The sequence below is a fragment of the Wyeomyia smithii genome, chromosome 2 (assembly GCF_029784165.1).
Source record: "Wyeomyia smithii strain HCP4-BCI-WySm-NY-G18 chromosome 2, ASM2978416v1, whole genome shotgun sequence".
In the NCBI taxonomy this organism is placed as follows: Eukaryota; Metazoa; Arthropoda; class Insecta; order Diptera; family Culicidae; genus Wyeomyia; species Wyeomyia smithii.
Window position 1 is genome coordinate 98,312,657 of NC_073695.1, and position 13,571 is coordinate 98,326,227.

The following is a 13,571-nucleotide window of genomic DNA, read 5'->3' on the forward strand; positions in this document are numbered from 1 at the left end:
AAGTTCGAATCTCTCATCAGGGACCCAACAAAAAAAAGGTTTAAAAAAAAGGGTGGCGTGTGACGATGTTGCCTTCCGATATAAATTTAAATTAACCCGTAGTATGTCCAAGTAAAAGAAGCAATGAAGTTAATAATGAGAATTTTAATAAAAAATATTACCACAAAATAAATATGGTTCAACTAATTTCTTCAAACTTTATTTTTACGTTTTGTTTGTGCTAAAATAGCTGAATAAATATCGACTAAACGTTTTTTCCACGCTACTATTCAGCGTGAGCTGCATAAGTATATTCTAATACGCGAAACAAACGTTTTCAAACATTATTATTAAACAAGCATTTAACAAGAGCATTTCAACAGTCGAGCAAAGGTTTAACAAATGTTTAATGAATATTTCATTCGAACACAGGTTGAACACATACAGAACAGTAGGCTAATAAATGTTTTCTGGTGCATCTATTCAACGCTGGTTTAACAAGTGGTAAATACAATATTCTGCTGTTGTTGCTCAAACCCCTCTTCGCCGTTCCTAAACAACTGTGTGTCGGATAATTTCTCCAAATTCAACTGAACAACCATTTAACAGAAGTTTTTTATTTTCCATTTTGGTTATTGTTCAACTGTAGCCTAATAAAAGTGATCGAGTAAATGTTTAGGCAACAATAATCGTTGCTTGGGAAGCCTCAAAATAACAAATAAGGGAAACGAAAACAAAATAACAAATAAGGAAAACGTAAAGAGAGACGACAACATTCTAGAATTACTGAGAGGGCAAAATGATACGTTGCCCCTCGGAAAAAATATTGGAGGGGCAAAAACTACCTTGCCCCCCCAAAGTTGGCGCCTATGGTTACACATCATTGGGTACAGAACAGTAAAGGAACAAAATGGTATATAATAATCATACTTTTGATTACACTAACTATAATAATTCGATTTTTATTCTGAAGTGTTCGATATTTGAATCAAAACGGTATGTCCATTCCAAACTTCTTCCCAAGGTGCGGAGAGAAGCGTTTCAGCATTTTTTTTAAATTTTTTCTAATAAATTATTTAACAGAAAAAAATTATACAAGCAAACAATATTGAGGAGAGCTAGACATGAGAATTGATCCTGCGTGCTGACCTTACTGAGCTCCGTTTTCAATCGCCGTATTACTGAGAAGCCTCTCTCCGCCCCTTGAGAAGATGTTTAAAATGGATACATATTGCGGTAACCTGTAGCATCTCAGCGGAAGTCAAACCTTTTCCGGTTTGTCGTTAATACGTTCACATTCCGAAATCTCAGACCATGAGAAAAATTGCTCATAATTTAAAGTGACCAGACGTCCCTCGTTTCGCGGAACAGTCCCGCCGTTTGAACAAATTGTCCCGCTTAGAAATACGTCCCGCGAAATGTCCTACGTTCATCAAAAGTGTCCTGCACGCTTTTGAAATATCCCGCGGATTCAACAAAATAAAACTGCTACATTCTTTTCACTTGGCTAACGTTCCTCTCTGACAAGCATCATTTTACTCACCATTGTGTCTCTTTACGTATACAACCACCAAATAAAAGGTGTGTAGGTACGGTAACCAGCAGTATTCGGCAGCTCCGAATGTTTTTATTGTACAGTCAGGTTTTTACGCGGTTGCTTTCTTCAAAAACTCAAAAATGGTATAGGATATCGACTTCGTTCCATTGACGTTTTCCGTTTTCGGACAAAGATTTCAAAGATAAATCACAATTTTTGGTTTAAATACTGAAAATTTGTAACATTACATTTTGGTCTTTAGAATGACCATATTCAATCAAAGTTCGCACGTTTTGGGACGGTTTCATACGTTATTTTTTTAACACAATTTAGTATTTTTTTAACCGGGTCCATATGAATTTGGAACGTATCCCCGCGTAAGTAAACCTGACTGTGTTTACTATACTTTTAATATTAAATACAATATTGATGCGCTTGAAATGGAACAACATTATAATGTTACTATTAATTTAGATAAATGACTGTGTTTACTATACTTTTAATATCAAATACAATATTGATGCGCTTGAAATGGAACAACATTACAATGTTACTATTAATTTAGATAAATGTTACGTTACATTTTGATAACCTTGAAATGTGCATAATTATTAACAATCACAACGTAACAATTACATTACCAAAAGGATATATCATTACATTACAAGTAAAGCATTTTTGTTACATTGCACGTACGTTAAATACTGTTTCATAACAATGTTACCATTTTTTTAGTAACAGTTATGTTGTAATTAGATAACTTTGTAACGTAACAAAGTTACTTCTGTGTTACAGAACAGCAACATTGTGTTACATTCAATGTTGACCGGGTCTCGAGCTCCGTAATGCAACACTACCGATATTTCGGATATTTTGTGCTTAAGTTTCAGTTAGGTTGAACCGAGGTTTACGAAATCATGTAACGAGATTTCACAGTAAATTCTAAGTGTGTGGATTGCAAGATCGCATTCATTGTATCGTTGCAGAGTCTGTTAAAAAGTATTGTCTAATTTTTTCAACCATTTAAAAAATCTGTACTTATCTGTAATTTTTCTCGAAAATCTGTAATCTGTACGGTACAGAATCTGTACCGAGAAATCCGAGAAAATCTGTACATTTCCAGATAAATCTGTACAGTTGGCAACAGTGGTTTCAAGTTTCTCCCTTCGTACCGTCTGTCTAGCACTAACACTGAGTGGTGGTAGCAAGACACGTCGTATCGTGTTGCTATGCAAAAACCGCACCAGTGCAGCACGGTTCAGTGTTTATACCATGGCTGATTTCGGGTTTATGTTTCGGAGAACATTGGACTTTGCTCGCGTGGGTCTTATTTGACAATGTTCAATTGCTATATAAAGGCCCATATACACACACGGTGTGACAACGCCTTCCTGATGAAAATTGTCAGTACCTTCTTGAAACCCTCTAATGTGCCTTCTAGCATCTACCACCTTCCACTCGTCTACACGGAAGACGCAATCACGCCGTCTCGAACCTCGCCGTGTGCCAACCTTCTAGTCGTCATGCCATCCAATTCATGTTTGTTTATGTTTGTTAAAAGAAAAAATGAGGCAACACACTTCTAGAATTACCAGCAGGCGGAAAATGATACAACACGGCGTTGCCAGCGCCTTCGCCAAAAGAAGGCGACACAAGACCGTGTGGAAGGCACAATGCGTCTACACGGAAGGCAGTCAAGTACGCCTTGCCGGAGGCGGCGAACGACTACCTTCTTCACTAGAAGGCACAGCTAGAAGGTTCTGGATGAAAGGCGTCCCAACGGAAGACGCGATTACGCCTTTTAATTTGTATGGAGAAGGCGTCATTACGCCGTGTGTGTATTCGGGCCTTAAATAATCTAAAAATTCAACTGATAAAATACAAATTAAACTAAGAAGTCGGTACATCACAATAGCTTCAACTCTTCGTAGCTCTCAAAATCCATACTTATAATATAATCAATTATCGACCCGTAACATCTAACAGATGTATCCCAGGGTCTCCCTTTCCTACTAAAATTTCCCATCTCACGTAACATTTATGAGGGTACGTAGAGTTCTCTGCGGTTCTCTTAAGTAGTTGGACTAACATTCCTTTTCCGTTCCTCAACAGTTGCAAGGACGTGGCCAGGGCGGTAACAATTCTCTGGAGACATCTAACCTTTGTTAAGCAACATTTGATTAGATCCCAAATTTCATGTTGCTGCTCACAAACGAGGATAATTTGTTCTCGTAAACAGAGTATTGTTGCTGACACCTCCTACGAAGTTGTGCAGCTGTTTATGCTATGCTACGCTATATCAAGATTTCTCAAACGCTCGGGAACAGTTCAGATGAGTTATCAATTGTCTCCCGAACATTTGAAGTAATATGATTTTACAAAAGTGTTCAGAAAGTATCAGGTGGTGTATTTATTGCCAGTATCGGATTGAACGCAAATATGAAATGGTTATGTTGCATGACGATTATTTTAAATTTTAAATTACATCATTGCTTTTTTATTTATGTGTTATCTCAAATATTCTTTGTAAACATAAGAGAGATAAAACTCATCAAATTACTTTGCCGTGTTTTCTATCAGTGTTCATGATTTCGCAGCTGCGGTTGTCATTTTAATTTTCCGCTGTATTCTAGATTTCAACTTTACCAGCAATACAATTTTTCGCTGAAAAGACACCACTTTAATTTCGGTGTGGCTTTTTCAGAGTGTTACCAGATGAATGCCTCTACTGTGGGAATGCGAACTTGCGAACAGTATTGACAGTTGCATATTTTTTCGCCCGATTTTTAGCAGGGCGAAAAAGGAAAATTTTCGTTTCGCCATCGTCGCGGTGCGCGTTTCCAAAAATTTCTGCTGTGTCGCGGTAGATCGTCGAGGAAGTGTGAACATACATCAGTTAGTACTCGCTCGTTAAGATTGATTTTTCGTGCAAAAACATAATCCATAGCAGCCGAAAAGTATTACCCGTGATAGCCGGAAGTGCACTCGTTTTGTTTGTGGTATTTTTTCCGTACGGGTTACCAGATACAGTGAATAAAATTAAATTTTTCCCTGATCAGCCTCCATTGGCGAAGGAGTTTTCTTGCTGACATTTTTTCATTTACCCTCCCTCTTGCGTTCACATTGCTGCAAGTGGAGAGTGTGTTGGTGTGCGCAGTGTAGTGTTTGTGTGGTTTGGATTACTTTTTGCGGCATTTCGTGGTAGTTGTTGCGTCAATCCTGCACCGCATCCAGCAGCGGAACGGCCTCCGCGGCTCTCCCCAGCCTATTTCATCGCTGATTGATTTCGGTTGATGCCAGGTGTGTGTGAGTGATCCGTTCCGTTTATACTTTACCTCTAGTGTTGCGTATCGCGATCGCGCGTTTCATTCAAAACTGCATACATCGTGTTATTACTGGTGCGTTACAGTGTTGGTGTACATTGTGTTTCTCTTTCTCGCAATCCGGACTACGGAGAAAAAAAAGAACAAATCCATCGCTCATCAATCGAAAAGTGCGGTGCCCCGTTTTGCTTTCATCCTTCCGCCTGCTCACCGTTTCTTGTGCAATTATTTTTCTTGGCAAGTCATTGCAACCATTGACGTTATTCCTTGAGCCTGGAGCACCCTGTGAAACAGAGAAATTAATTGACATTTGAGAGCACCGAGCTGCAGCTAGAATTGTGGCTGGAAACACTGAGAAGGGGTAAAGTCGCATTGATAACGGCGTGGTTTTGAGCAGCAGCAAACAAAAAACCAAGAGGATTTTATTTCTTTTTTGGGCGCTGATGTCGTGCGCTACAATTGCATTTTTAAAAGCTCCGTAGGTAAGTTATGGTCATGAAATTTCAGGGGGTTGGGACGAATGACGCTGTAACTTATTGTCTATTTATATATGTTGATGCATTTGAAATGCATCCTTGTGAATATAAAACTACAGATAGAGCTTCAAGAAGTTCTCTCACAAACCACACGAATGGACACAAAATCATCTTTTAATGTACAAGACAAAGTCACGGGTACTCAATTTCTGGGATTTACTTCTGGTGATTATGTCACCAGTTGTTTTTGTTGTGGTGTTCTTGGAGAAACCTCTTATCGTTTGAAGCACACAAGAAGTTTCACAGTCTTATTGGGAAGTCAAAGATTTCTAATTCAATTTTAAATTAATAATTCAATTTCAAATAGAAAAAAAAAATCATTGTATACTCAATCCGTGAAGAATTGCTAACACACAAAAATCGCTTTTTACGCGGAGGATACCTAGCGCGTAATACAAATCGCGTAAGTTCCAAAATCCGCGTAAAAACTTAATTTGTAAACTTTTTGATCATGCCTATTAGATACTATTGAAAAAGACTTCAGAGTAGTGTTATTTAAACATGCGAATTGAGACAGAAATCAGGGAAGAAATGAAGAGGTCAGATGCAATCAGTAAATACCCGACATGCCCTTTAAACTGGGAACTAGAGGAGAACAAACTTAGTGCTTATTCGATGCTCATTGAATGTCATAGTTATGATTCCAATGCTCCGTCATTTCTGTGAAAAATGCTGTTTCACTGGTTTAACAAAAATATGTAGTATCAAAATTATATACAAACCAGAATAAAAAATTAATGCTCATTAAATGCTCTCAAAAATATAACACATGCTCTGCTAGCTTGAAAAAAAATCTAACGGACTCCAAATTTTCATAAAACAAACTATTTCTAGAGAAACATTTCAAAAGGTCCTATCTGCTTTAATCGATTTTTTGATCGATCACTTTCATTCAATCACCACAACTTATTGAACACCTTTTATGAGCACCAGTTGAGCTTGGGAGAGTTACTAAAGTTGAACCATTACCAAAATAAAAAAAAGAAAGCTCCGGAAAAACGATAAAAGCAGATAGAACCTTTTGAAATGTTTATCTAGATTTGTTCTTCCTGCTTCGGCTTTTAGTCATTGGTAGATTTAATTTTTCCGATAAGCTCAGAGGCAAAGTTGCGGTTTTTTCGATGACTCAACCATAAATGTCTGTGACAAACTCGACGGCGTGATAATGAAAAGGACAGACCCAATTTTGAACAAAATCTGGATCTTAACAGCTTGAAAACAGCAATCATTTTTCCATCAAAAAAGAAATGAAAAAAAAAAATATAAATAGCTGATAAAAAACTCGCTTAACAAAATTTTGCTCAAGTGCCAATTGTTTAGTATTGTTAGTCAAAAAAGTGCAATAGCAATCATTTACTTCACCTGCCTGATGTCTGTGTTAGGAAAATGACCAATCGCATGTAGTGAATGCAACGCAAATTAATTTTTCAGTACAAGGAAAGAAAACAAATTTTGCAATGAAGGTTCAACAAACATTTGTGTATGCGGCAGCAAAAAGACGGTATCTACCATCGACCGACGTGAAAATGTTGCTCAAATAGAATGCCATCTGGTTTGCATTGCTAGCCAATGAAGCACATTTGCAATAATATAGCCTACCTTTCTGACGTCTGCGTTAGAAAAATAACTCTTAAGTACAAAGAAAACCGAACAAAACTTGCTATGAAGGTTCCACAAACCGCGAGCTGACAAAGAATCCACATAACGAAATTTTGCCCAAATGTTATGCCATTTGGTTGGTATTGTTGGTCAAAAAAGTACAATTGCAATCATCATTTACTCTACCATTTGGATGTCTGTGTTAGGAAATAAACCTATCGCATGTCGTGAAGGCAACGCAAATTGACTTTTCAGTAAAAGGGTAAGTTAACTAAATTTGCTATGAAGGTTGAAGGTTGCACAAACAGCTGAGTACAGGCCATTAGAAAGCGGCGAGCTTATGGAAGTTCTACAGAACGGAGACGGTATAGAAAATTGACTGATGTGAAAATGTTGCTCCAATAGAATGCTATCTGGGGTGGCATCATGCAGCTCGATTTGAACGATTTTCGCTATTTTCGAGCACGTCACATATTGCCAGTTTTGCTTTAAGCTCAAAAGGAGCTGTCATTGTCATTTGTCCTTCGGCTCATCTAACCCGGAAAGTTTAAAAAAGACGAAAAACGAAACATTACCAGCGATCATTCAGTTTTGTTCAAGTTACTCGAAACGAAATGCGCAATGTCACCCCTGGTTAGCATTGCTAGTCAATGAAAGTATACTTGCAATGATTTAGTCTACCTTTTTGATGTCTGTGTTAGAGGAATAAGTTTCCAGTACAACAGAAAGCGAACGAAACTTGCTATAAAGCTTATACTAACAGTTATGTAGAGGTCAGCAGTAGAAAAAAATTCCTCGCCAAGGGCAGTGTGCAATTTGCTTTTTTATCGGGAAAACATCTCCAGTTAACTCTAGAGACCAGAGTTGCCAATGTTCCAGTTTCAACTGGATTCTTCTAGTTTTTTTAAGTGATCCAGTGAAACAGTTTAATCTTAAAATTTTCCAGTTTTTTTTGTATATTTACTAGTTTTATCCAGATTTTTTATGTATTCAAGCTCTGATTGGTTTTCGGAAATATTTTTAGAACGTAAATGTTGTAAAGTGATAAATCATTGTAACAATTCTTACCAACATTTCCAGCCAATTCTATTTTCGCACGAAACTAAATTAAAAGAAGAGGAAACCCGAAACATGTGATTGAAATGAGTGATTTTTACTGTATTTAAAACTTACATTGGGGTCAGTAACCATCACGGAGAAGCTCTCTTGCATTTATTTGCTATTTCTTAATTTTTTTTTGAAATCCAGTTTTTTCCTGTTTTTTTCTTTAGCAATTTTATTGGTAACTCAGCTTGAGACGGCAAATGAAAATAATCGTACTGCGATCGGGTCACTACAACCGAATGCAATGGTGGTCCGTAAGTTCTTCGTTACGCGACTGATATTTTCGCAAAAAGTTTTCTTTGGGGGCCGTTCCTTAACCACGTGGTCATATTTTGATTACTTTTTATGCCCCCCGAACTTCCTCGTGGTCTTTCGTGATCTTTTGATCCACCCCTCCCCCCATTCAACTTCAACCACGTGGACTTTTTATTTGTCAAGTGCCAAAAATGCACTTTTCTCCATAATGGATAAATTTTTACATTTTTGTTATTTACCTTCCAGTATATTCTATATTTCAGAGAAAAAATGCTGAAGCTTCATTCTTGACTTGATGGCAACCATAAATTATAAGTCAGCAAAAAGACCACGTGGTCATTTCGTTAATCCCCCACCCCGTGCGTGGTCTTTTGACACAACCCCCCAGACCTCCCTTTTTGATCACGTGGTTTAGGAATGGCCCTTCGAATGTGATGCCAACTTGCTGGCATGGACCCATGTTGAAACAAATGGCCTGATTTTACTTCGGTTACAATCCATGACCACTTACTTGCCAAAGCGAACTCTGTAAACCGCTAATCCAGTGCAGTCAAGAAGGTATTTGTATCGTATAGTATCTGCTGATAAAAAGTTGATGCGGTAGGACAATCCTTAGCGCAGAAAATCGTGGTTCGACATCAACGCCCAAGCATACGGTGAGATCAGCTAGGCGCGTATTCTATTATCAAAGATAACTAGAACAAGATACCTAACTTCCATATTTTTCATACATTTTGAACACGGCCGATATCCGACGGTTAGTGTTGCCATCTGATGACTTGAATTCTCATAAAATTGTCACTATTAGCAAAACCGATTTATCGTGCATAGTCCGTCATCGATCGTTGAGCTGATCAAGATTGTATATGAAAAAGGTATAACATTTTGGTCAGCTCGACGCTTAAAGATAACATGCAGATTAATGATATTGTCATTTTTTGCACTTAATTCTATTGCCATATTTTTTGCACTTCAAAGTACGAAAGAAAAGTGTGAGATTGACTGTCAGAGTGGGGGTTTATATTGAGGGGTTATATTTATTTTCAGGTCCCATGCTACCAAAACTTAATGTTTGATATGTCGCAAGCCAGGTTTCAGAACCATTTTGCATATGGTCAGGTTCACCGGGGCACCCGATTTTTGCTCTATTAACCCCGGCAAGAGTGGGAAACTTGGCTGTAGAGCGTGCTCATAGCGGTTATCAGGAAGTTCTGATGGTACGCTTTACTTCAAATGATGCGCCGATAATTCTTGATTTTTTCGGAAAGTTTCATGTTTGAGTACTAAACATTCGTACACATTATTAAATATCATTTTTCGGATGGCAGCACGGTACAGTCGTCCACATGGACACTGAAAAAATTGTTTCACCTTTCAGCAGTCGTCAGTCGTCTTGGCGTTGTCGTCAGTTGATTTTGACGTTAAGTATACATTATATTAACAGTGTAAAAATTAGTTCAACTTTTGCTCACGCGCAGCGACAATCATTTCCGATGAATTCTACAAGAGTCAGGTATCTTGTCCAGTCATCTTTGCTATTATTCACGGCTTTAACCAGATGAAACTATTACTGGAATCATATTAATATGGAGCGGATATTGGAAGGAACACGTGCATAACTTAAGTATCGCCACGCAGACTTGCCAGATCTACGAATTTATCCGCAGATCTACGGATTTGTTCATTTCTACGGATTAACATTTAAATGGGAAAACCGTAGAAAAAAGGGGAAAATCAGAGGAAATCTGTAGAATCTACGGTTTTTAACGGAATAGTTCTGGCATCTCTGGCACGATAGTGATTCTGCTCAACGATAATGTTGTAAAAGTCTTGAACACTATTTAGAAATGCTGAAATGGGATATTCTCTCCCACCCGTAGTTACTAGACATCACACCAGATGATTTTCATTTGTTCCGGATCATCAAGCATAGCTTATAAGAGCGATACTCGATCGCAACTACGAAAATAACAAAAATTTGATTGATTCACTCATCAAATCTCATAAATCAAACCATCGGAATTCGAATCGGAAAACTTGTAAAAAGTAATCGACAACGATGGACAATAGTTTGAGTAATTCCAGTGTTACAACATCTTCATAATAAATTATTGAACACCTTTGAAAAAAAGGAAACAATTCCAGTCCCAAAAATAGCAAATAAATAATAGAGCCTTTCTGGCTTTTATAATTTTTGAAAATGTGAAAGACTTTACATGAACCTTGAGCCCTATTCTCTCAGTCACCTCATTTACCAGAGCGATCCATATAATCACTTAACCCTGGAAATATGTTGGCGTTAAATTGATGCACGAATTCAAAATCATTTAAAATGCAACATTTGTTTAAAATTAAATAATACGTGATCATTACGGTGTTAACACATCGATACATAACAAGTACCAGAATTCAGATTTTTGAAAAACGTGGACGAATTTGCACTATTTGAAAAACTAATGGCTAGGAGTTTTACTGACACAGACTATCTTTCTACGGTTAACTTGCTTCTTACTAGGGGAGAAAACTGTGAGAACACGGTTCAAAATACCGAAAGGCATTAACAATCGTATCAATTGTGGCTGATTCCTAACAGCTCATCATATCCAGCATCAATAACTGAGATAGTCGCACACCATTTAAATAAGCTATACTTCTGGACATCTCCTAGGTTTGGGAATTTGGGTTATAATTTTGTGTAAAAGGTCGATTTGGACCCGCAATTTCCTATAGTGCACAACACGAAAAGTTGGAGAATATCGATATCTTCAGCTCAATTTGACCAACCATCGTCGCTCAATCAATAGTGTTGATTCTTTCATTCTACTTACTGAATTAGGAATTCATGTCCACTTCCAATACGTCTCGGTATACAAAACTAAATTTTTTATGTTTGCGATGAATATCGATCAGGCGGTAGCCGTTCTCAGACTTAGCTAAATAGAGATAAGAAGCACTAACAAACGAAATTATCGTTGGCAAAACGGAATTTGTACAGCGAAACTCGCAACCCGAAGGAAACCCAGCATGTCGAAGGGTAGCGCAGTAAAATGCAACGCACGGTGGCCAGGGATGGGATAGAAGGTAAACGTCAACACCACCGCAGCACGTCATTCCACTCCGTTTCACACTCTCTATTGAATGCTAATATAGGTACACCCTTGATGTGCAGAAGTGCGAAGTAACAAAGAAAAGCAAATGGAAAATTCACATCCTCAAAGCACAGGGGTTTTGACGAAACGAAGAAACGAGAATTGCTGGTATGAGTAAATTTCGATGCAATAATACAAGACGCGCGTTTCGGCGTGGTTTAATAAAGGAGATGGAATTCATTTCTCTACGCCAGCGCTAGATACTGGCGGAAGCAGGAAGCGGAGAGGACAACAGGAACAACGAAAAGGTGCGAAGGAAAGCTCTTTCACGTCATCGCTCTGTCCTCGTTGTCGAACTTTGTAGTTTTCTCTCTTTCTCTAGTTCGTGACTGGACTGGACGGTCAGATCCGACCCGGATTGATATGGATACAAGACGGGGTGAAAAGGGTTACGCGATAGATACTATCAAGAGAGGGTGTGGATGATTCGCAAGGGTAGAGTCATTTTTTCGCTTCTCCGTCGATGAGCTTGGAAACGAAACGGTTCTCCGTTCGCGAGAGACAGACAGGTTTTCTTTGGAAGCTGTCGTCATCACGAGCGCAGTAAGGTTACGTCGGTTGGTTGGAAATAAAAACTGCGACGAGTGACCGTCGATTGAACGACGCATTATTCGACAGAAATGACGACCAACGGCTTGAATGGTGTGCGTGTAAGAGAGAAAGAGAGACGGATTGTAACTAAAAACGCGAGTTCTGCGGTTGTTCGCGTTTGTGGTTGTTATGTTAGACCTCTGCCATCCTGAATGCCAACGCGAGCGATCGGGCGAGATTCTTACCGTAGGTAAATAAACAGCCGTAAGTAGGGCTGTTCATTAACCTACGGCAAAAATCTCGCCCGATCGCTCGCGTTGGCGTTCAGTCTGGCAGAGGCCTTAGTGATAATAATGGCTGCTTGATTGTTGTAGCGGTAGAGCTGATAGAAACAGGCTACTCATATTGGGTGTGTGAGAATTCTATCAAGAAGTACTGGATATAGGACCTTTCTTTCGACTGTAAACATTTAAAAATACAGTGCAAACGATATTTGTATAAGTAATCTAACAGAAGTTGACGGCAGTGATGAGCTTACAGCGAAACATTGAAACCCAAGAATAAAAAACGCACGTAAAGTAAAATTTGATAAAACTGAAACGATGCGTAAATGTAGAAGTTGGATATATTGTAAACACACCAGAAAAATAAAGAAATGTTATGTTTACAAACATGCAAACGGCTCTGTGAGGTCATTTATCTGATTATTATGTTTTAAAAAATAATATAGTTTATTTTTTGCAAGAGGGGGATTAATCTGGTTATGAATTCTTAACAAAGTATGTTTTATGGTAAAAATAGTCGAGTTATTTATAACGACATCGGAACTTTGTTAGAGAGAATTCATAAAATACTCATGAAGAGTGAGACATATAAAACACTACCAAATCACATTAAAAACCCGTTTGTTAATTTGAAGATTTCAACAAATTGTGCTTTTTACTGAACTCAATAAATACCGTGCTGGATCGAAACCCGTACAGTATCGAAATCCGTACACCTTGATGTTTTTCTTCAGTTTTAAGCATTACAAAAATGAAAACTCATATAAAAGTTACATGTACATGTCCGTTGAACTATTGGCCTTCTGTTAAATTGAACTATGCGCCAGTAGGCCATGAAATAAAAATAGCAAAAATAAAAGTTCAATCGTGTATCGGTTTCAGTTGTCATTTCGTCGCATCGTTAGAGATTTCACTAAGGAAACGTTTTTCAGATAAAAACGTTTTTCAAGTGGGATATAAGTGTTTTACTCTGTGAATCTTTTTGAAATCGATTGAAAAGGTTAGTCTTTGTCATTTTCGAGCTGTGTATTGTCTGGTAAATAGTGCAAATTGTATTTATTCATCAAAAACTGTGCCGTACGGATTTTGATCCTTGTTAATCGCTTGAATCTAAATCCGTACAGCGTGTGTATCATGCATATTTTGTTGAACTTTCATCCTTGTTTTCAGCATTTTATGGAAGAAAAGAAGCATAAATATACGGCAAACAACCCCGAAAGAGCTGTGACAGAAGTGCGCGAGGGAAAGTCGTACCGGGAAGCTTCGAGAGGTTC

At 38.1% G+C, this 13,571-nt stretch overlaps 1 protein-coding gene across 6 annotated transcripts in view; it reads left to right on the forward strand.

Moving 5' to 3' along the window:
* The first annotated feature begins 4,362 nt into the window (after positions 1-4,362).
* Positions 4,363-13,571, forward strand: part of LOC129725810 (longitudinals lacking protein, isoforms J/P/Q/S/Z) — an 83,024-nt gene continuing 73,815 nt past the window's right edge. For all 6 annotated transcript variants that reach the window (XR_008728178.1, XM_055682053.1, XM_055682055.1 and 3 more), the window contains exon 1: positions 4,363-5,321. The gene's annotated coding sequence lies outside the window, so the exon portion shown is untranslated. The remainder of the gene's footprint in view (positions 5,322-13,571) is intronic.